This window comes from Odocoileus virginianus, chromosome 6 (genome assembly GCF_023699985.2).
Source record: "Odocoileus virginianus isolate 20LAN1187 ecotype Illinois chromosome 6, Ovbor_1.2, whole genome shotgun sequence".
Taxonomy (NCBI): Eukaryota; Metazoa; Chordata; class Mammalia; order Artiodactyla; family Cervidae; genus Odocoileus; species Odocoileus virginianus.
Window position 1 is genome coordinate 87,099,893 of NC_069679.1, and position 24,033 is coordinate 87,123,925.

The following is a 24,033-nucleotide window of genomic DNA, read 5'->3' on the forward strand; positions in this document are numbered from 1 at the left end:
TTTTAACTGTTTTAACAAAACTTTAAAAATTATATCGTGCCCTTGTCTACAACAGTATCTTCTTGAGGACTGAGTTGTCACCATGGAAACCCATCACTGGGCACTGCTGTAACCCAGGATGCTCCCCCGGACTGATGTCACTTGTGGAGTGGCTGGGAGCTCTGGCAGCCAGAGACGAGGATCCGCAGGCCCACGTTAGTATTCAGCATTAGGGGCATACCTCGTTTTCTTACGCTCTGCAGATACTGAGCTCTTTACAAATTGAAGGTCTGTGGCAACCCTGCATCAAATAAGTCTATCAGTGCCCATTTTTTCCAGAACTATTTGCTCACTTCGTGCCTCTCTGTCACATTTTGGTAATTCTTACAATATTTCCAACTTTGTCATTATTATTATACTTTCTATGGTGATCCGTGATCTTAGATGTTACTACTACAACTTGCTGAAGACTCAGAGGATAATGAGCATTTTTTAGCATAAAGTATTTTTTACATAAGGTGTGTACATGGTTCTTCCAGACACTTAACAGACCACAGAATATTGTCAACAGAACTTTCATACGTGCTGGGAAACCAAAAAATTCATGCTGCTCACTTCAGTGCGGTATTTGCTTTACCGCAGTGGTCTGGAACCAAACCCACCAAACCATCTCTCAGGTCGGCCTGATACAAGAGCAAGCGCAGTCCCACAGAGTTTCAAGGTCCTCGGATGCTCATGGAAAGACATGTGCATATAATCAACTTTAGAAAATGTAAAACCCATTCTGGAGACAGCCAGAAGGTAGGGGACACAGACCTCAGTGAGTGGACAGGAGACTCGGTGATGCGTGCCTTTAACAGGAGGGGTGTGGGGAAGCGAAGCCCCGTCTTTACCGGGTGGTCTCCTTTACAGAGTGATTTTGTGGAGGGGCTGCGCCCGGCGCGCGGGAGCATCGATGTCGGCGCAGTGAGTGCAGGCTGATGCCCACTGGTCATCAGGACATCCTGGTGAGCTGAGAAGGCAGACCTCCCCACCCCTGACAGTCACTGATGCTCACAAGTATCTCAGATGGCCTCAGGGAATGGTCAACTTTTCTTGAGTGAAGCAATAAGCATCTTCTCTCCCTTTCTTCTTTTTTTTTTTCTTTTCAAGAAGATGTAGATAAATGCTTATTTTAAAAAAAATGCCTTGTTATTTGGGGGCAAAAAAGTTTGGTCAAGAATATCTGAACAATGGAATGTGGCCTTATTATTTCTGCAGGGGGAGAAGCCATTTGGTCTCTAATTAAAAGAAAAAAAATGTGCAGAGGGGGCCAGATCCGCTCTGCGCCTTTCAGTAAACCGAACGATCATCACGGTTTCGACCCAGCCCCATTCTGAATGCAGCCTTTCCTGCCGTGCGCAGGACCCAGGTGGGTGGGAAGCGGCGCCGGGTGCTCCTGGCGGCCAGCCTCCCCGGGGAGGAGCGCTCTGGGCGGGGCGGGTTCGGAACGCAGACCCTGAGGCCTGGGCGCCTGGCAGCCCCGTACGAGGACAGCTGTGGGACGAGGGGCAGGACCTCCCGGGAGACATCCAGGCGACCGGTCGCTGAGGCTCCCCGACTTGGGGGCCTGTCTGACCATCTTTGCAAACCTCTTTAAGTAAGAGAATCAGTTGCTCAGTCGTGTCCGACTCTGTGACCCTATAGACTGTAGCCCGCCAGGCTCCTCTGTCCATGGGGTTCTCCAGGCAAGAATCCTGGAGTGGGTTGCCCTGCCCTTCTCCAGGGGATCTTCCCCACTCAGGGATCGAACCTGGGTCTCCAGCATTGCAGGCAGACTCTTTACATTCTGAGCCACCAGAGAAGCCCCAAGCCTCTCTGGGGTAAAGAAAATTTAGACGGCCCGAGGTGGCTCTGCGCTCCGCGGCAGCCTCCAGGAGCCTCAGATGGCTTCCATTTTCTCCCTCAAAGCTGCCAGAAGCACCCGAGAGGTCCCCCCAAGAAGCACCAGAGCGGTTCCTCCCCTGGACAGTCACGAGGGAAGCCTGCACAGCTGGATACTGGTGAACAGAAGTTTCCAAAGATCCCTCATGTGTAGAAGGTTCTGGAAGGCAGAGGGGAGGGTGTCCTTCTTTTCCTTCCTGGACAATGTGAGTGAACACTTTTAAATACAAAGGAGACTTAGAATAAAGCACAAAAATATTTAGGAAGACTAGATCTGTCAAATTTTTCTTTTTTAAAAAAGAAATCAATGCAGATCCAGTATTTTAAATATTTGTTACAATTAAGAGAATTAGCCTTCAAAAAATAATGATCGGCTTTAAAATATCAACTTAAAATGTGGAATTAACCAATTTAGACTTTAAGTCAAAATCTCACTGAAGTCATATACAGTAGAAGAAAACTTAAGAGACCATAAGGTGTAACATACTCAAAAGCCTAATTAGATTTATAAGAACTGCTTAAGTGCTCTGGGAGGCCTGTTTGTTGAGTCAGGCAGTTGAGTACTTAGAAGTTTAATATGTTCGATTTCCTTTACAAATGCAATTTAAAATGTTTAAAGGAGTTTAATTAGCTAAGTTTGCAAATCAAACCAAACATTAATAAAAGGTCCCCTTAAAAGTGATTGTTAAAAATTGTTAGCTTATAAGTAAAATAATGAGATGTCTGAATAGCTCTTAAAAGCCTAAGGAAAGGTAAGGTTACAGATTTTGTAACTAATAAAAATTAATTTTGAAAAGAGATACCAGAATAATCTTCTTTTGCTCAAAATACTTTGAAATTCCACCCTGCCTGAAATTACTGGGCACCTAAATTACCTTACCTAATTACTGTCCACCTAAAAAGTTATCCTTTTCAGTTACCCCGTCTTCAATAAGAATTTAAGTAGGTGTACCTACTGGGTGTCAGGTATAATGTCGGGTACAATTGGGTATGTCTGGGCTCTCCCAAGCATCTGGTAGGGGAGATTGAAATATGTATACAAGGTCCAAGGAGGCTTTCCAGGTGACGCTAGTGGTAAAGAATCTGCCTGGTATGTAGGAGACCCAAGAGATTCGGGTTCCATCCCTGCGTTGGGAAGATCCCTTAAAGCAGGAAACGGCACCCCCCTCCAGTATTCTTGCCTGGAGAAAATCCCATGGACAGAGGAGCCTGGTGGGCTACAGCCCATCGGGTCACGAAGAGTCAGACACAATTGAGTGACTAATCCACCACCACCGCTGACAAGGTAGAACGTGTACACAGATCGTTAGAAAACAGATGACAACTGACTAGTGAAGGTATAAAGTAATACTGGAACTCAGCAGAAGGTATCCATGAAGCGGGGAGACCCAGCTTCGAGCCCTGCGTCAGGAAGATGCCCTGGAGAAGGGCATGGCAACCCACTCCAGTCTTCCTGCCTGGAGAACCCCTTGGATAAGGGAGCCTGGTGGGCTACAGTCCATGGGGCTGCAGAGTCGGATACGAGTGATCGACTAACATCCATGAAGGGATCATGACAGGAGTGACACGTACACTGACTTTAGTTTGGGATTTCCCCGCTAAGGTGTGTGCAGTTCCCGCCCCGCCCACGGTGCCGAGTCTGCCACACACACACTGATGCTTCTGCTGTCCCGCGAACTGGAAACGCAGACTCTAAAAGTCCGTTAGAATGACGCGTAAAGTAAAGGTTAAGAGGATGTGGGTGCGGTCCACAGGAGACTCTTAGGAGGATGTGTTTCATGACTGCTGTGGGACCTCTTGGCTCAGCGTTCCTTCTGTTCTCCCTGTGAGCCTGGTTTTCTATTCCCCACTCCCCTTACCGGTGACCGGCAGATACCTGACTTCTGGATAGGATCCCACCCCCAGAAGCAGGGTGACGACGGGCCAGTTTTAGATGTGAAATGAGGGCTGCTTTATCTTTTAAATTAAGTCCAAAAGGCACGGATGCCATTCTAGTGAGAAACAAATTCGCAGATGAGAGGCTGGAGGGCGAGAGGGAGACCGAGGCGCCCCCGCCCACCGGGAGACGTGGGCTCACGCGCCTTGCTGACTCCTCACCAGGCGTCACCAGCAGAACTGGGCCACTGTCCCCACACCCACCCATCCGGTTAGTTAGGACGCGGGAGTCCCACCCAGCATCTCAGAACACAATCTCATCAGGAAGGAGGGGTGTCGCAGATGTAGTTGGTAAAGACGAGGGCGCACTACAGAGTGTGCACGCGTGTTGAGTCGCTCAGTCCTGTCCGACTGCAGCCGGCCGGGCTCCTCTGTCCATGGGGTTCTCCAGGCGAGAAGAAGGAGTGCACTGCATGCCCTCCTCCACCCTAATCCCACGTGCCTGGTGAGAAAGGACACACAGCATGCACGGGGGAAATGCTGTGTGATGAGGGGAGCCGTGTGCCCGAAGCAGAGCGAATGCTGGGGGGAGGCCTGGGACACAGAGCCCCAGGAGTCTCTGCTGGGAGCAGCGCCCCGCCAACACCCCGTCCCAGACGGTCAGCCTCCGGGCCCGTGAGAGCACAGACGTTGGCCGTTTAAAAGCAGCGGGCTCGCGGGGCTCTGCTGTGACGGCAGCCGGGGGGACTAAGGCGCTCAGCCAGAGGGAACAGCAGCTCCGGGAAGCTCCCGCGGAACTCTGCCAGAGGCCAGCTCACACTCCGTCTCGAACCTTTTTATTAACTCCGAATGAGACTCCCAGTCAACCGAGAAGGACCTCAGTCACTCAGCACCCGAGAGCAATGAGTTTGAAGCTGTGCTGGGGTCTGGCTGCCTCCCACTGTCCACACCGTGATCCACGTCTCAGAAAGTAGAGTGAGTGGGGTCACGATACTGACACACCCCGTAAAGCCTGTTTGCTGCCGACCTTCTCCCACCAGCTCCAGAATCAGCTCCTTTCTCTCATTTAACACTCCCATTTACGGCACCAACTCCATCGAGACAAACAAGCCTGATCAATGTTTCCCCACCCAGCCGTGGCGGGCTTCCTCCCGTGGCTGTGGCAGGATTCCTCGGTAAGTGAATGACGTGCTTGTAGGATGTCAACGGTGTCGTTTCCAAAATCCCGGAGCACTGGTTCTTCTGAGCTTTCAGGAGGTTATAGGGACAAAGACCAACGGGATGCCCGGTGAGTCACGACCCCATCTAGTCTCCCTCCTCAGTACACTTGCTTCTGGGAATAAAGCGCAGTGAAGGCGAGGAGCAGCCCCGTCCCAGGCCGTGTTACATCACACAGGACCCTGTCACGGCAGACTGGGATGACGGTCTCCTGCCGGCCTTGAAGAAGCGGCCGGGCTGTGAGGGTCTGGGAGGGGGCCACGGGGCAGGGACTAGGTGGGTTTCTACCCCACCAGACGGCCAGCAAGGAGAGGGGATCTCCGCCCTGCAACCACAAGGGCCTGAACGCTGGCAGCAACTGTATGAACTTGAAGAAGGACCCAACCCCAGAAAGGAGCACAGGCCGAAGACACTTGTTTGCTGCCTGGTGAGACCCTGGGCTTCTGACCTAGGGAACCTGGGAGATTACAATACATGGCCTGTTTGAAGACATTGATACGGTGGACCATGTCCTTTGAGGACTGATGAAAAAGAAGGAATCTCTAATCAGAGTAGCTCAGGAAGACATAGGTTTTGAAGACAATTTCAGGGATTTGTCTAGACCCTCTAAACCTTATCAACGAGCCCCAACGTGTTCTGGTTCATAGTTATGAGCCTATCTTTTTGTCTGGTTGATGCAATTTACTGCAAAACTTAAAATTGTGGGAGAAACTAATGAGGTCATAGGATGTAAAGACCACCTGTTAGTCCATTTCTACAGGTTAAAACAGGAATTTAAAAATAAATAAACAAATAAAACAGGAATTTAAATAATTTATGTTTCATTCTGAATCTGTAAGATAGAGCTATTATTTTCATCTTTGATTTGCTTGGAGAGAGAGACAAGTATAGATCTGAAGAGAGAAGGTAATTTCTTGTTTTACTAGGAAAAAAAACCCTTCAATCTTGCCTCTTCTAGCTTTTAATTATAGGAACCAAAAAAAACAAAAACATAAAACAAAAAACTTTGCAAACAAGCAAAACCAGAAACATGGCTTGTAGGAACCTGAAAGTATTTTAAGTATTTTTAAAAACACTTTTGGGAAGATAGATTCAGTTCATTTCCCCACAAAAGAGAACTTGTTCAAAACTAACTTAACAACACCAAAAAGAAATTGACTTTCTAACCCAAACATCCTTGGAGTGATATACTGGAAAGAAAACAAGTAGAAATGTAAAAATCTGGGTTTAAGTCCCCATTCTACTTACATGCTTCCTGTGTGCCTGGGAGGAACTTACTTTATTGGTCTGAGCCTGAGTTTTCTCCACCATAACATGGGTTGTCTTGAGAACTAGGTGAAGTAACAGTCATAAACGGCTAGGCCTTCTCATCAGCAACCGAGACGACCACCAGGGGCCTACCGGAGGGACCGCCTTCAGCTGCCCCAGGGAGGGCAGGGCAGGCCTGACCTGCCACGGATGCTGGGCAGGAAGGCCCTCTCTCCCACACTGATGCCTGATGCCGAGAGGTAAGTGTGGTTGCCCTGGGGGCAAAATCAAGGACTCTTGTCGGACAAAAGAAGCAGAGAAACGAACATAATCCCAAACAGACAAAAGTTCTGCAGCACCGGAGTGTTTCTGAAGTCTGCGATTTTCAGCTGGGGGAATGAATAGGCTGCACCTGGGCAGGAACCAAATACTAGGCACTCCTCGTGAGCAGGAAGTAGATCTGCCAGGACTTCAGGAGGCGTGGGGTCTCCCTGGCCCAGCCCCTGCCAGTGCTGGGATGGAGGGCCACAGGGCAGGGGGCAGGCAGAAGATGCTAAGGGTGGTCCCTGCGAGCGACCCCTCTGAGGTGGACAAGAGATGAGAGGAGGAAAGGTGACTTTCTAAAGAGAGAACGGCGGCTGCGACCCCGGCACCAACCAGAGCAGCGGGGCATCAGGGGACCTGCATGGGCCCATGGATGCAGACCGGCGGGGTTGGCTCGGGAAGGCCGAGGCCCTCGGCCGTGTGGCCTGCAGTCTTTAATTAAAGTGGCTACTGGCTTGATCAGCCTCTCAGACTAGAAGCTCTGCAGTGAGAGAGGGCACACCACCACGACCAGTGGGTTTTGGACAGAGGGACGGCAGCGAGGCCGTGAAATCGCTCGTGTCAGAGAAGCGACTCGACGGGTCAGCAAACACCAGCGCCTCGGAAGCCCGTGCTTTTCCAGTAGGGTACCTCCACAGGCCTCGGCGACCAACAAGGACGCGGTACCCCTCCACGTGGTCTGCCAATACGTCTGCGTACCCCGCACCCTCCCTAGGAGACAGCGAACCCTTCCACGCAGGGGTGATGCTCTTGCATTTATATATCCCAGGCATCCAACACAATGCCAGGCTCAGAGCACTCAGAGACGTCTCCCGAGTGGACAACCCCTCACCCCGTTACGCTTCATTCTCCACTGGCTCCTCATCCACTAATTTCCTCTGTGACGGAGGCCAGGTTTCCCTGAGACTGGTTTCCAGTGCCAGTACTATTAGCTGTGTGACGCTGGGCAGGTCGCTTCCCCTCTCTGTGGGGCCTTTTCCCCCAGCGGGATGGAGAATATTATCTACCAGCATGTGCACGCACGCTCAGCGGTGTCTGACTCTGCGACTCCACGGACTGTAGCCCACCAGTCTCCTCCGTCCATGGGATTTTCCAGGCAAGTATACTCAAGTGGGTTGCCTTTCCCTCCTCCAGGGGATCTTCCCGACCCAGGGATCAAACCCAGCTCTCCTACATTGGCAGGTGGATTTTCTTTTTTTCTTTTTTTACCATTAAGCCACCTGGGAAGCCCAGTATTTGGGATTAAATATATTAAATACATGTCTGGCACAAAGTAAGCACTACTGAAGTGTTACCTACCGTTGTTGTTATTTCGACTTCTTTTTCATTTCTTAAGTCTTTTTTGGTTTCTCCTCTTTCTCACTAGGCTCCACGAGGAAAGAATTTGTGTCTGTTTTCTTCACTGATGAATCCCATGCACCAAGAACTGTGTCAAACCCCAGTAGATATTTATCAAATGAATAGATGAACTTAAGTTCTCAGGTCATCATGGTCACATCTGCCCCTACGTTAAACTGTATAAACCTCCTAACAGTGTTCTGTCTTGACTCCCAGAGTAGATGGAAGTTCTCTACTTTTTGTTGAAAATAATAGCTTCCATTTATAAAGTGCCCTCACATCTGTTTTCTCATTAACAACAACCCTGCAGTAAGTCCCCATGCTGTCCTCCGGAGTAGAGCGTACCCAGTAGCTCTGCAGAAACGTCAGGATGGGGGGTGACCGGGACGCGCCACCTCATCGCGCCCGGGAAAGGCCATTCATTACCTGATGAGCAGGAGCAGGGCTGCCGAGTATTTTTGCATTGATTTACACTGGGATAATCTTACTGTTGCTATTTTGCTGAACAAAAAAAGACTCCTTGTTTTAATCTGCTGTCTCCCCCAACTGCTATTTTTACAACCTGTATATTTTTTCTTTCCAACTAAAACAAACAGGACATGTTCATTGTAGATAATTTGATTTAAAGAGAGAAGGGTATAAAGAAGAAAAACTGAAATTCCCTTCCACCCCATCCGGGGTCAGTACTGGCTTCTCAGGAGGTATCTGAAGCGAAACAGCACTGTTTTGCAGAAAGAAGTGAGCCTGGCCTCTGGGCCACAGTGAATTCTGAGAGTCAGGAGCATCCAGGCCTGGGGGGGAGCGGGGGGCGAGGGGCTGGAGGGAGCTGAGAAGGGAGTGCGCTGGGCCCAGGTCCACGTGGCGGGGAGGGGGCGAAGCATGGGCCGCATCTGCCCGGCAGGGAGACAGGCATGTCCTTCACACTGCCCATGGCTGCAGTCTTGTTGGAGCAGGATGCGGGCACCACGACCTGAGGACCAGAGCTCTTCAGAAGGCTCCAGCCAGAGAGTCGGGGTGCCAGGGCCCTGAAAAGGACAGACACAGAGCCCTCCCATCTGGAGTTGGGAGGAAGTCCTGTAACGGCACGGCTGCCCTGTGGGGCCCTGGTTTTCTGGGTCCCTGCCGCCTGCCCGGGGTGCCTCTGAGCTGGGGCCTTGGACAGACCTGCTCCTTCTACAGGCGTGTAGGGTGGCACAGGTGGGAGGAGGGGGACCGCAGGGGAACTCCAATCGGTCCAACTGGTCCAATCGGCTGGGACGACCCAATGACGGCGACCAGATTTATACCTGAAATAACCGGGAGGGGCCCTGGGTAGGCGCAGGGGCTCGGAGCTGCTTCATAGGTGGGTGAACGCGTTGCTGCAGGCAAGCGTGCACTCAAGTCTCCAGGATCCTACCTGCCCTTGGGTTGCAACGTCTCCTAATCACACCTGGGCTTGTGTGGGAAAAATCACGAGGGCCACCTCACAGCAGCCCTGAAAAGCCCCACCACACTGCACATTTCCATGCCTCGGCCAGCGTCAGGTTTCTGACCAGCTAGAGACACGCATGGGCTGAGAGCAGACAGTTCTTACAAGCCAGAATCTGAAAGTCAGTCCTTTCAAACTTCTCACCTGTGGGATGATGTGTCTGAACGCATTCTCTAATCTTCAGACACAAACTGTCTCACACGTACACAGTTTATCCCACATCAGAGCCTGACTGATGACCCACAGGTTCCCTGTGCTTTAATCAATAACATTACTGCCTCAGCTATTACAGGAAACTATGAACTGTTGTGATCTTCTATCACCGTTTCAATCGATGCAAAACAGGGCAAGAAGAAACAGGACCCTTAATTATATAACGGGGAAGGGTTATATAACAAAGGTCCTGATGCAACTTTAACTGTATCCGTGCCACAAGTGCTGAGACAGCACACCTCTTTGGGAGTAACAGGAGCCCCCGAGAGTTGCGCAAAACCATCTCTCAGTATTGGTTTAACTAATCCCCCTTGCTCACGATCAACAAAAGCCGCTGCCCTTCTAACCTTGCTTTTCCACAGCCCTGGGTGAAGCAACCCCACCTCGGGGTGACGGCTGCTTAAAGCGACGGCACTCGCGGGATGCACCGGGGGACAGAAGAGGAGGGAAGCGTCCGTCTCCTGGAGAGGCTGGTCCCCAGCGCCTGGCAGGGTCAGCATCGTTTCATAAACCTGCTTCTGGATTTTGAAGGGGCAGGGCAGTCATCACTGGTGACAGGAAGCATTTGCCCGGAGAGTCTTTGGAAAGCCACAAGGCATGTCTTTGTTGGAGTAACCCAGGAAACAATAATAGTAACAAAACAACAAACAACAACAGAACAACAAGAACCCCTCCTTCCTTTCAAGTGTGCTGCCAAGCAAAATGACTCCTCTCCGGGCCTCCTTTATGTCTTCCTGATAGAAATTACGTTCGAGGGCATCCAACACAAAAGGACAGTCACGCAAGCACTGTGCCTGTAAGTGACATTCCTGGGAACCTTTAGAAGAGATATTGATTTAAAGCTGCCAAGGTGCTGTGTGTTCACGGCCGCTACTGTAATGAATCTACCCTGGCATCCAACACTCCTGATTTAAACCAAGTCTGGGAAGATGAGATCTATTGAAACAACGTTAGGGGCTCTACTTCACCCTGCAGAGGGATGGGAAACTCAGAATGAGGCTAAAAGTGCAACTTGTGGTGTCTGAGGTCATATAATAGCTGCTGATTTTATAAATTCTACCCTCTGCCTGCAACGTGTGGGTCAGGGGTTAATGAATGAACCTGCGAGCTGGAACTTTTCATCCACTTGAGGCTAGGAGCAGATTTTTCTTTTTTCACTGACACATAGTAAAACTAAATACTTTTGAGTCCTTTATTTTAAAGATGTATATATTTATGCCATCAAACCCCATCCCCGAAGCTCAACGTGTTCCTCTTTTTTGCCTTTTCTTTTTTAAAATCCCTCTTCTTTTTGTTTCCCTGGTAAATACTGTCTAAAGGTGTAGTTTAAAATGCTGTGCTCCCCCCAAGAAACTTTCTGAAGTCAGAACCACAGACTTTAGAGTTGCCTTAGAAATCTTAGCAGTCTGGATGTGAGATGTGAGGTTTAAGGTTTGAGTTCAAGTCCTGACTCTCACTAGCAGGGTGGCCTTGGAAGGGTCACACGACACTGCTTTCCAGGGCACCTCAGCATCTGGCTGGAGGAACAGATGGAGGAAACAAACTCAAGTCTTTCACCCTGAAACCCTTTCGTTTTTTGGCTGCACCATGCAGCATGAGAGATCTCAGCTCCCCGATCAGGGATCGAACCTGTGCCCCTGCTGTGGAAGCACAGTCCTGACAACCGTGCCAGGGAAGACCCCTGCCCTAGAACGCTCTGAGGCCTGTCTACTGCAGTTCTGACGGGGACTGGATCACTACAGGCTGTGCCGCTCCCCGCACCTTCTGTAACCAGCTCACTGTCCTCCACGGACATCCCAGAGAACCACAGAATCCCTCTGACGGCCGAACCCCTCTGCAAAGATGGCCTGCGAGCCACCGACGTGACCTCAACAGGCACGGATGGACTGAGCAGAATCCGAGCTGAATTTCCCGAGTGCGGGGCTGGGCACACGCTGGGCACCTTAGTTCCCAGGGCTTCCCTGGTTGGCTCAGTGGTAAAGAATCCACCTGTCAATGCAGGAGCTCGGGTTCGATTCCTGGGTCAGGAAGGTCCCCTGGAGAAGGAAATGACAGTCCACTCCAGTGTTCTTGCCCAGAGAATCCCACGGACAGAGGAGCCTAGCGGGCTATAGCCCAGGGGGTTGGGTTGCAAGAGAGTCAGACACGAATCCATGACTGAACAACACCAAGAGCTGCCAGAATAAAGCGCCACAAACTGGGCAGCTTGACACAACAGAAATGTATTATCTTATCGTTCTGAAGGCTGGAGGTCCAAGATCAAGGTTTGGCAGGGCCAGGCCTTCTCTGAAACCTGTAGGAGAGAATGCTTCTTGCCTCTCCCAGGGCTGGTCACCCGTCCTGGCCCCTCCCAGGCCCCCCTGCCAGCTTGCAGCTGCAACCCTCCAGGCTCTGCCTGCCATCTCACGGAGTTTCCCCCAGGGGTGTGTGTGTGTGTGTGCGTGTCCAAATCTTCTACTGATAAGGATGCCAGTCACCGTGGGTGAGGGCCCACTCTAATGACCTCATCTAGACAACAAGACACAAACTGATTCCCTCTGCAAAGACCCTGTTTCCAAATAAGGTCACTTTCCCAGATACTGGGGCGTGGGGGGTTAGGACTTCGAATACATATCTTAGCTGGTAGGGGATGGTGGTGGCGCCGTTTAAGCCATACTGTTGGGGAGGCAAGCACATTTAGAAGTCTAAACTCAAGTGCACAAATGAAGGATGACCACCAAAGTCCAGCTTAGGTAAAGTGGAAGGAAAACTGTAGTGGAAAGACATTATGGTTCTAAGGGTTACACGGGGGAAAGATGATTATTTCCAATGGCTGGGCAGAGGCGCACTGGTGGAAAAAGGCCGTTCTCTCCTCAGGTCAGCCCACGTGCTCCAGACACGTCTGCGCCCCCGCTCTTGGCCTCCCAGGCCCCACTGCCAGCAGCCCCACCTCCACCCCCGCTGCTGGAATCCTCCCAACCCTAGAAGCGACAGCTCCGATTTCATCAGCGGAAAGCAGGCCACCTGCATCTGACCTTTGGTGGCATCCTGTCTGCTCCCGGGTGACCCTGAGCAGGCCACATGTACCTTCACCTGCCCATCACTCCTCGAGAGCAGGGGTCACTTCGTACTCAGTCACCATGCCCACAGTAGGTGCATGCAAATATTTGCTAAAGGAAAGGAAGATAAGAAGAGAATGAGAGGAAATATCAGCTGTTTTGAAAACTTCACCATGGAGAGGACCTTTGAAACCTGGGGGGCTTATCACTCCCCCACTGAATCTGGGTGACCTTTGCTACCAGGCCGTACTTCTTGGAAATCATAAGAAAGGCTGAAAGATAAGCTAACCACCGAAGGTAAAGAACAAGAGCTCCTTTGGTGCAGAAGAGATTCTCGCTCACCCTCTGAGACGTCACCTCCCTGACCAGTCAGTATCACCAGTCTCCAGGAGAAGCCAGGTTCCCCTTGACCTACGTTTCAGGCCCCCTCTGACACACAGTCATTTGGCAAATAACTGCGACAGGAAACTGAGAGCAGGCAGCGGTGCCGACAGCAACGTCTCGTAAGTAGCTGGTATTCCCAGCAGCTTGTGGGAAATGCAATGGAAAGGGATGCTGTCAGCACCACAGTGGACTGAAGCTCCCGTTGGCATGCGCTGACCTGCTGGGGTGAGAGCCTGCATAATGTCCCTGACACCTGGGCGACCCTAACAGGGAAGCCCAGAAGTGATCCTGAGAAGTGAATGTGGTTATACCTTTTTGCTCAGGCTAAATTTCTCTGTTCAGCTTTTAGAATCAAGCAAGTCAAACTGGTAATCTGATGGGATTCTTTTATTCATCAAGGCCTGAGTTCAGGATTTTCTTTCCTTCTGATAGTAAATTATACAGCTGCTTAAAAGTACACCTGAAAACTGACCACCTGAAGGGATGCCTGCTTCCAGGGAAGGGAACAGACACACTTTCCCCTATTCTTCCCACTAAGTGTGACTAGAAATGGTGGACATTACACACAGACAAACAAAAGTGGGCTCTGGGGCAAACCAAACAGACAGCGTGCAGACCAGTTAACAAAATATCAACAGGCGTAATTCACGGATATTTTAACAGAATTATATACTGTGACTAAGTGGGGTGTACTCTGGGGATGCAAGACTGGGTCAGTATTCCAAAATGAAAGTAACTGACTATATCAACAGGCTGTGAAAGAGAAAGCATGTCGTATCAGTGGATGCAGAAAAAGTATATGAACAATGTAAAATTTAATCTCGATAAACAGTGCTCAGCAAACAGAATAGACGGGTTTATCCAACTTGTCAAGCAGATCTACAAAAACCCTACAGCTAACATTATGCCTAATGAGGAGACTAAACACTCTCTCCCTATAACTGAGAACAAGGCAAAGCTGTCTGCTATCACCATTCTTATTTAACACAGTGCTGTTATTCTTATTTAACACAGCCAGTGATATAAGGCAAGAAAATGAAATAAAGGCATAAATCAAAAAGGAAGAAATAAAATTGCCCTTATTTGCAGGGCTGTCTATATAGAAAATCCCAAGGAACATACAAAAAACAAACAAGCAAAAAACCACTCCTAGAACTAACAAGTGTATTCAGCAAAGTCTCACAATACAAGATAAGTATACAAAATAAACTGTATTCCTATATCCTAGCAATGAATGAGTGGACACCCAACATTTAAAAATTAATGCCATTTACAGCTGTTCAATAAAAATGAAATATTTGGGTTTAAATATAACAAAACATGTATATTTGAAAATATATATATTTTCAACACTTGCATGTTGAAAACTACAAAATGCCAACGAGAGAAATCAAAGATTCTAAATAAGTGGAGAGGCATACCATGTTCATAGATTAGAAAACTCAACACAGCAAAGATGTCATTGCCCCTAAACCAATTAACAGGCTTAGTACAATGCCTACCGAAACCCTAGTAAGGTTCTTTTATACAGATGAGGTTACATATTTTATAATATAGTTTTGCGAGATGTTACCAACGGGAAAAAAGGAATTTCCTTGTATTACAATTTTTTACAGCTGCATTTGAATCTACAGTTATCTTACAAAATTTAATTAAAAATAGAAACTGTTCTTTGCTGTTTCCACTGTGAAAAGGAAGTCCACCCTCAACAACTAGACTTCTGACATTCTAGAAAATGCTGACATCACGCTGAAGTGTCACGCCGTTACTGTGAAGCGCCTCAGAAGAACACTTCGGAGGGTCTTCAATCATTTCAATATCGATCACAATTTCCTTGGAAAGAAAGGAAAGTGGTTCCAGGCTGACAAATGGTGGGGAAACAGAAAGAAACTGGCTACTTTTTGACTATCTGTATCACATACAGAACATGATAAAGGCTGTCAGGCTGTGCTTACATAACAAGAGGAGGCCTGTGAACGCTCATCTTCCCATCAATGTCATTATTCAGGAGAACAAGTTTCTTGTTGAAATCTGAAATTTCTTGGGGAAAAAAAAAAAAAATAGATGATCCGGGTACAGATGAGGCCAGACATTGTTTGGTCAGTATCTCAAGCCCAGAAATGTGAGTTAATTCTCAAAGAAAATGACACTGAAATTGCATTAATTTCAGTGGCTTTGACTCAGCTGGCCACAACAGCTGAAACAAGGATATCAGCAAGATTTTAGATGGTGACAATGCCTGAGCCAAAGGATCAGTTCAGCAGGTGATGAATAAGGTCTAAGGTTTCCAGCTCCAGAAACAATAAGATGCCAAATGATTCCTAAGTCTTACTTGTAATATTTTGAAGATGCAGTAAGAGCCTTGTGGTGTTGACATACATGCAGAGCGATGTGTGAAAGAGACAGCCGGTGGGAAGCTGCTGTATCGGCACAGTAGCTCAGCCTGGTGCTCTGCGGCAACCCAGAGGAGTGGGACGGAGCAGAGGGTGGAGGCGGGGCTCAGGAGGGACAGGACACATGTGTGCTTGTGGCTGACGCACGTTGTGTGTGGCAGAAGCCAACCCAAGGTTGTGAAGCAATTATCCTCTAATTAAAAAAAAAAAAGCCCTGTATTGATTTGGGCGAAGAAAAACAACCCCCCCAAAATCCCAAAGAAACAAACCCTGACCACCCCTTTCCCCAATGTTTCCTTCTCGTATTAAGAAACAAGTGAAATGCAAACAAGGACTACTAGCATACCTTGTGGAGAAGGAAAGGGCAACCCACTCCAGTGCTCTTGCCTGGAGAATCCCAGGGACAGAGGAGCCTGGCGGGCTGCCGGCTATGGGGTCTTCAGTCGCACGCACTGACTTAGCAGCAGCAGCAGGATGCCTTGATCACTTTATTCCTGTATCCCATGTACAGTTCTCTGCAGAACTCACAGCTGCATGACATCACGTGACATTACAGTTGGCTATCTGTCCATCTGTCTGTCCTGCTGCACCCACTGAAATGGAGGCTCCACACAGGCAGGGCCTCTGTCTTGTTCACGCTCTAGCACATTCTACACGTACTAAAAAAAGAGCTGTTGAATGACTGTGGGGAGCTCACTTACAAGCCTTTTTGGATAGAGTATTTCCAACTGCCTAACTTCCCCTAGCTCCCTTCGCCCGTAAGGAGCTGCTCTTTCAGAGTCACCCACCAGCAGGACATGCTCTGACACCACTGTCACGGAACCTTCAGTCTCATCTGGGCTCCAGACACTGCGCAAGTGCCCACCTTCTGTACTCACAGCACCAGGACAGCCCAGTCTTGGGGATCGTCCCCAGGGGTCAGTTGTAACAGCATGCTGGACTTCCATGCGAGGCATGAGGCTGCAGGTACTATCAACAGTCCCCTGTTCACCTGGTCCAAACAGCAGGAACACGCCCTCTAATCCCAGCCTTGTTTCCTGACGGGATCAACTTGATGTGCCTCTACTTAAACTGGCACACGGAATCTGGGATGTCTGGAACTAATCTGATGATCTCTATGACGTTTTCCGTGTGTGTCTCAGCTGCCAGCATCATATAAGGGGACTTTAATGTGAAATAATAGCTTTGATTGCCAGTGGCTTCTAACTTCTTACCACATTCCTCATTACAGACCTGGGAGTGGGCGAGTGTTCAGCAGCCTAGGAGACTAGAACCCGTGGTTCTAGGGGTCAGCGGGCAGTCCGCCTGTTACCAGACTACAGGGTGTTTTATTGTGTCTGTTCTATTGGAGACGTATCCTCGGCACTGAGTGTGCAGTGGTTGCTGAATACATGGTTGCAGACTGAATGGATACAACCGAAATCTTAGGAATCTCTAGGAGTACAGAGGCATTTCTGAGCTTAAAACTTGATGCATTCAGTGAATTGCATCCAGAGTGTGAGTGAAACGTATCAATTTCTAAATGGTTTGGGGGGATGGAATTATAAATTAAAATTCTTGCTATCGGAAGAATTCTAGCTTCCTGCTCTTGCCGCCATGTAAAGAGATGACAAATAGACAACATAATTACAGAATGCCGGTAATTAACATACACCCAGCTACAGCAAACATGAAAATTAAAAATGAATGACTACATACGAAAAAAGAGACTGCGAATGATCCGCTGGGGGGAAAAGGCAGAAACCTGTGAATGAGACAGTGCTGAACAGTCAGATGTGGTTCACTCCACTCTCCTCCTCCCAAAGAGCTTTTCCAGCCAGACGCAGTGATTACTTCCTCGGAGGCCAGAGAGCTGCACTGGTGTTTCCAAGCAGGTAATTTTCCGAGCTGTAGGTAACCAGCAGCTCTGTGGGAACCAATCGGGAGGCATCTGTCTCTTCTCTGGGAGTCTTATTTCAGTCCCTCCATCTTCCTTTGTTAATTTCTCAAGCTGGGTTTAAGGAATGCAGAGACAAAGATCTATTTGTTTTGATCTCTTAAGACTTCTTGGGGGAGGCAAGGTGAGAAGAAGAGTTTTTATATCTTTCCCGCTAAGAACTCAAAGATACTTTCAAGTCTGTCTCCCTTTTCAACGCCAGAAAACTGACGGGCATTATGTACTGTGTCTAGCCACAGAGGCTCAAAGTCTGTAATAAAATCATGGTCACAGGACAAACGAAATTGATGTAGGTACAAATAGACTTTTACATCAAAGATGCGGATGGTGCAGAAGTCACAGTCCCATATAATACAGTCATCTCGTATAATATAACACAGTTGGTCCCGGTCCCATATAATATGGTCATCTCGTATAATACAACACGGACGGTCCCATATAATACGGTCATCTCGTATAACATGGTCGGTCCCATATAATATGGTCATCTCGTATAATATAACATGGTTGGTCCCGGTCCCATATAATACGGTCATCTCGTATAACATGGTCGGTCCCATATAATACGGTCATCTCGTATAATATAACATGGTTGGTCCCGGTCCCATATAATACGGTCATCTCGTATAACATAACACGGTCGGTCCCACATAACACGGTCACCTCAGGAACCAATTACTCCGTCTCAGCCCCGGCCCCTCCTGTCACCCGTCTGGTTGACCGTGATGGCAGCAGCCGTCCTGATCGTAACGACGACACTAACACTAGGAGCTGTCAGTTACTGAAAGCCTGTCATGTGCTGGGGACTCTACTACGCTCCTTCTGTTGCTGGCAACAGCCTGGCAACGTGGACATTATTATTGCCATATTACAGATGAGTCAACTGTGGCCCAGAGAGGTTCACAGGGCTTGTAAACACTAAAGCCAGGAGGATTTGAACCCAGGTCAACGTCTAGAGAATTGGATAATCCTGTCCCATGAAGCCACGTTCTCTTTTTGTTCATCAAAAAACTGGCGAAGCTCCACTATTGGGCAGGCATCCCCTACCAAGTCTGAGGCTTGTGGAGGAGCTTGGCATGACCCCACCGCCACGACACTGGGGAAGAGGAGAGGAGCCAGGACTGAGCCGGCCTCCGCGGCCGACGTGCGGTCTTCTCCTGGGTGCTCTAACTTCTCAGTGAACACCCATGGGATCTCTCCCCCAGCGAAAACATTCCTGAGTGCAGAACTGACTGGGGCTTCAATCATTACCTCTTTGGAAAACGAGGTGCAGAAAGACAAAGAAAAATTCATGGAGAAAAAAATGAGCAGAGGGCACAAGCAGGAAACATACAGAAAAAGAAACACAAACGGCCTCCAAGCTCGCTCAGTTCAGGACCTGAACACCAAGAAAATGTCACCCTGCAACACTGTAAAACATCCAAGACCAGTGAAGGCTTCCACTCACCTAGAGCCAGACATCCCGGAACACGAAGTTAACGGGCCTTAGGAAGCATCGCTACGAGCAACGCTAGTGGAGGGGATGGAATTCCAGTTGAGCTATTTCAAATCCTCAAAGACAGTGCTGTGAAAGTGCTGCACTCAATATGCCAGCAAATTTGGAAAACTCAGCAGCGGCCACAGGACTGGAAATGGTCAGTTTTCATTCCAATCCCTAAGAAAGGCAATGCCAAAGAATGCTCAAACTACTGCAAAATTGCACTCATCTCACATGCTAGCAAACTAATGCTCAAAATTCTCCAAGCCAGGCTTCAACAGTATGTGAACTGTGAACTTCCAGATGTTCAAGCTGGATTTAGAGAAAAGGCAGAGGAACCAGATATCAAATTGCCAACATTCGCTGGATCATTGAAAAAGCAAGAAAGTTCCAGAAAAACATCTATTTCTGCTTTATTGACTATGCCAAAGCCTTTGACTGTGTGGATCACAACATACTATAGAAAATTCTTCAAGAGATAGGAATACCAGGCCACCTGACCTGCCTCCTGAGAAATCTGTATGCAGGTCAGGAAGCAACAGTTAGAACTGGACATGGAACAACAGACTGGTTCCAAATAGGAAAAGGAGGACGTCAAGGCTGTATAATCTCACCCTGCTTATTCAACTTCTAGGCAGAATACATCATGAGAAACGCTGGGCTGGAAGAAGCACAAGCTGGAATCAAGATTGCCGGGAGAAATATCAATAACCTCAGGTATGCAGATGACACCACCCTTATGGCAGAAAGTGAAGAGGAACTAAAGAGCCTTTTGATGAAAGTGAAAGAGAGTGAAAAAGTTGGCTTAAAGCTCAACATTCAGAAAACAAAGATCATGGCATCCGGTCCCATCACTTCATGGCAAATAGATGGGAAAACAACGGAAACAGTGATAGACTTTATTTTTTTGGGCTCCAAAATCACTGCAGATGGTGACTACAGCCATGAAATTAAAAGACACTTGCTCCTTGGAAGAAAAGCTATGACCAACCTAGACAGCATATTAAAAAGCAGAGACATTACTTTGCCAACAAAAGGTCCATCTAGCCAAAGGTATGATTTTTCCAGTAGTCATGTATGGATGTGAGAGTTGGACTACAAAGAAAGCTCAGTGCTGAAGAATTGATACATTTGAGCTGTGGTGTTGGAGAAGACTCTTGAGAGTCCCTTGGACTGCAAGGAGATCCATCCAGTCCATCCTGAAGGAGATACGTCCTGAGTATTCATTGGAAGGACTGATGCTGAAGCTGAAACTCCAATACTTCGGCCACCTGATGCAAAGAACTGACTCATTGGGAAAGACTGAAGGTAGGAGGAGAAGGGGACGACAGAGGATGAGATGGTTGGCTGGTATCACTGACTCAATGGGCATGAGTTTGAGTGAACTCTGGGAATTGGTGATGGGCAGGGAGGCCTGGTGTGCTGCAGTCTATGGGGTCACAAAGAGTCGGACACAACTGAGCGATTGAGCTGAACTGAGCTGAGTGAAGGTTTTAATCCACGGGCACAGTCACACAGTGAAAAGCTCTGGAGTCCATAAAAAGGACAGCTCTATATGCACTGATACGGAAAGACCCTTATGATGAGAATAATGTACATGGCATGTGCCTGTCTGCATAAACGAGCACCACACTCAGGGGTGTAAAGGCACTGGTTTTCAAAGCACATGTAAGGAGCCGATCACGCTGGGCCCCATGGGTGGTCAGTGGCTGGGCCTGGCCCCCGGGACCCAGACTGTCAGCCCACGGCTCTTTCCACAGCAGCAGCACCATACAGACAGTTTTTCTCCCCCTCACTCAATACTCACCCCCAACAATAATCGCTCTCCAAGAAACGGCACCAACCTCCCCAGCCCTGTGATTTTGTTAGCCAGCACTGACTGATCAGCTAGTTTTCCAATTAGCGACATCCCCCCATATGACAGACAATGCCATCCTCTGAGTGAGGAGCAGAGGGTGACAGCGGCTGAAACAGTCAGAACACCACCAGGGACATTCTCTACCCAAAGTGATGCCACCCTATGGCTCGAAGTCCAACCAAAATGTTTAGACGGATTTTAGGTTTCTATATAGAAAGTTCATGCCGAGGTTAAGTCCTCATAATGTGCACGAATAATACTCAATACATGGATTATTCCCAGTGAATTTTCCATTTCAGGCCAATGTGTAACCAGCCAGATCCTTATTAACTACCTACTGCTTTTCCTACAAACCCATAAGGTATCAGCCGTCAGCTCATGGAGATACAACCCAAACCTAGCACCATGGTCGCTTCTGCATTTCGGAATCACAGCCAGAACAAGTGACATGACATCAGGGGACACATTTACTTTCCAACCGCAGTTTCCCCATCTGTGAAGTGGGGACGTCAGTGCCTTGGAGAAGAACCCGAAAGTCTGCTGGTCGTGTGGAAAGGGCAACCGGAGTTTCTTATGCTATTGGTCCCTTTCACACAGCTAAGCCATAAGCAGTCGCCTGTAAGTTGCCTTTGGGGGTTCCCCCTTCAGGAACCCACGCTCTGGAACATGCATTGGGATTTCTGCAGAAGCGTGGGGGTAGTCACACTTCCGAAGGCTGAACGAGGAGTCGGGGTCGCCAGCCTTCTCACAACGGCACACAAACCCAGCCCAGCCGCTGGCGTCAGGTCCGTCCACAGCGAGCCTCTCCCCGGAGCCGTCCCTCCCCTCGCCCGTGGGGAGAAACCCTGGTCGCCATGGTTCACGCGTGGGACGGCTCTCCTGGACCAGCTGACTGGACTGGGGCGGGCACGTGACCACAGGGACGCCGATCAGAATCCCCGATGTGCCTGGGACCTGAGGTCAGAAGATGGCTGATCCAAGGCTGGAAGGGAGGGGGTGGGTTGGCAGAGGATGGATATGTACATGTGTCTGACTGAGCCCCTTCGCTGAAACTATCACAACATTGTTAATCGGCTATACCCCAGTACAAAATGCTTTTGGTGTTAAAAATACATAAATAAATTAAAAGAAAGAAGAAAAAAAAAAAGACGGCTGGTCCACCTGGACTACTCTCGTCTACAGAGGATATTTAGCATGAAACCTCTGGACCGCTGACCACTGTATGCAGAACGCTGGAGCAAATACCGAGGACGCAGAGCAAGAAGCAGCGAGGGTGGTTCCCAGGCCTGGCCTTGGGGTTCCTGAGAGACCCCTGCTACAGCCTCCAGCAGACCTCTATGGATTTCTTCCTGAGCTAGCTGCTTGCGACCACAAGAAGCCTGAGACATTCCCAGTCCCATTTCGTGGATCCCAACGAGCAGTTCAGAACTGCCTGCAGATGGCACTTTCCATCCTGAGACAAAGAATTATTATTCTGAAGGTGCCGAATCTGTGGTATTACCTTTATTTTGCCTGATTGCATTACTCAAACAGAAAGAACTATGAATAATAATAATAATAAAGATACCATTAAAGTAAAATATTTGACACTCACAAGATTAAATGCTGAATACAGTAATCTTCTCATAATCATCGTCGGATATGCAGCACTTAATCAACAATTACGCTGGGAAAATGCCCGAGACTTGATGCTTAAGTAGCAGAGAAAAGCAAAGGAGAAAGTCAAGAAATCATCATAAAGTGAGAAGGGAATATTATCCAATCTACATACAGCATGTGCTACTGTAAAAGTTCTACCTTTTCCATCAATGCTACGCATTAACAACAACCACCACCACCCAACAATACGCACCCTAAACCAAAACGTCCTAGCAAATGAGCTGTTTCCAAAAACCAGTTAAGAGTACTCATGTAGTGGTGACACAGTCCATTTATCAGTGCTTGTGTGTGTGTTTTTTAATAGCTGTATTGAGATATGATTTACAATTTCTTTATAAAAGAGTTTCTTCAATCACTCTTGTCCCCTGATGGGAGTGGTGAATGAAATGGTCCAAGCAAGAAATCAGAACCTGCTGGGGCAGGAGGCTGGAGTGAGGCCAATCCAAAAGTGGAGGGGCAATCAACTCCACCTCCTAGGAGGTTGGGGGTTCACACCCCTGAGAGTCAGACAAGTGATTGTTAGGAAGTATGTATGTATTTTCATATCAGAATATCACTTTTTTTTTAAAAAAGAAGAGGGTGAGGTCTGAATGCCAGGTTAAAATATCTCACGGCCAAGAGGAAACCTCTGAGCCACCTTGAGAAATAAGCAGCCATTTATGGCACCTGCCATCTCATTGGGTGAAGTCAGATTTCTACAACACGGGTTTTATTTTTAATGTTCTTTTTAAAGAGCTGACTCTTCATTCATGATGCATACAATGCAAGCAGCACAAATATCCGCACTGTATTATAAATAGCCTCTGTTCAGGAGGGCTGGGAGCAGAGCAACAATTTTTAACCCAGATAGAGTTTTGACAACCCCTGTAGGTTCTGTCATAACCTCGAAGCATCAGCCTTGTTGCGTTATTTTATAGGAGTATATCCTTGATGGCTGCAGCGGTAGACAATGAGGCCGTATTATGACTCCATGAACACACAATAACGCTGCCCTTTTCCTCTCTGAGAGGGTTTGTTTTCCTTCTTCCACAGGTAAATGCGGTAAAGCTGACATCATGGAATGGAACTGAAGGAGTGAATGATCAATGTCAACCACAGTAACAGTGCTTCAAAGAATTACCCCGACAATCCTATTTTTGCCATTTTCCATGACCTACGGAGGTGAGGGAGCGCTGTGAACGGGCACCTGCGACTCGGAGGGAGGAATCTAACCAGAGAGTCTGCTTCCACCTGCCCGTGGTCCTGCGTGAGTGCCCTCCCCGGGACGCGTCGGTTCACATTAGGGCTCCCCTAAGCTCCATCCCGCAGGAGAATGAAAACAATGAAAAGCTATATTCAGCGCTGGCTACACGAGAAAATCTCTCTGCACTGGTGCTAACAGAGAGGCTCAGAGGAAAGAGCCAAAACAAACCCACCCGCAGAATCCAACTCATCACCGGCTAGTAGAGACAGGCCGTTAATCCTAACACCAAGTATCGAGAAATCCTAGTCATGCAGAGCTCTGAGGCAAAAGCATCCTGAGAAACCAGGCAAAATGAAACCAAGTTCCTGCAGAAGACAAAATATTTTCTTAGAAACATATCATATTGGTACTGGCCTTTCCTGACCTTAAATCTGACCTTGCAATACAAAGGCAACTCACGGCAAGTTTCCCCAAATAATCCAGGAGTCTTCAAATATTTCCCCCTGTCTACCTCATCCC

General features: G+C 48.4%; 1 protein-coding gene and 1 pseudogene across 9 annotated transcripts in view; one reads left to right on the plus strand and one right to left on the minus strand.

Annotated features, from left to right (window-relative positions):
* FOXN3 (forkhead box N3) overlaps positions 1-24,033 on the minus strand; it is a 435,192-nt gene that overhangs the window by 62,578 nt on the left and 348,581 nt on the right. The gene's annotated exons all lie outside the window — the stretch shown is intronic.
* Positions 935-15,479, plus strand: LOC110123160 (uncharacterized; annotated as a pseudogene).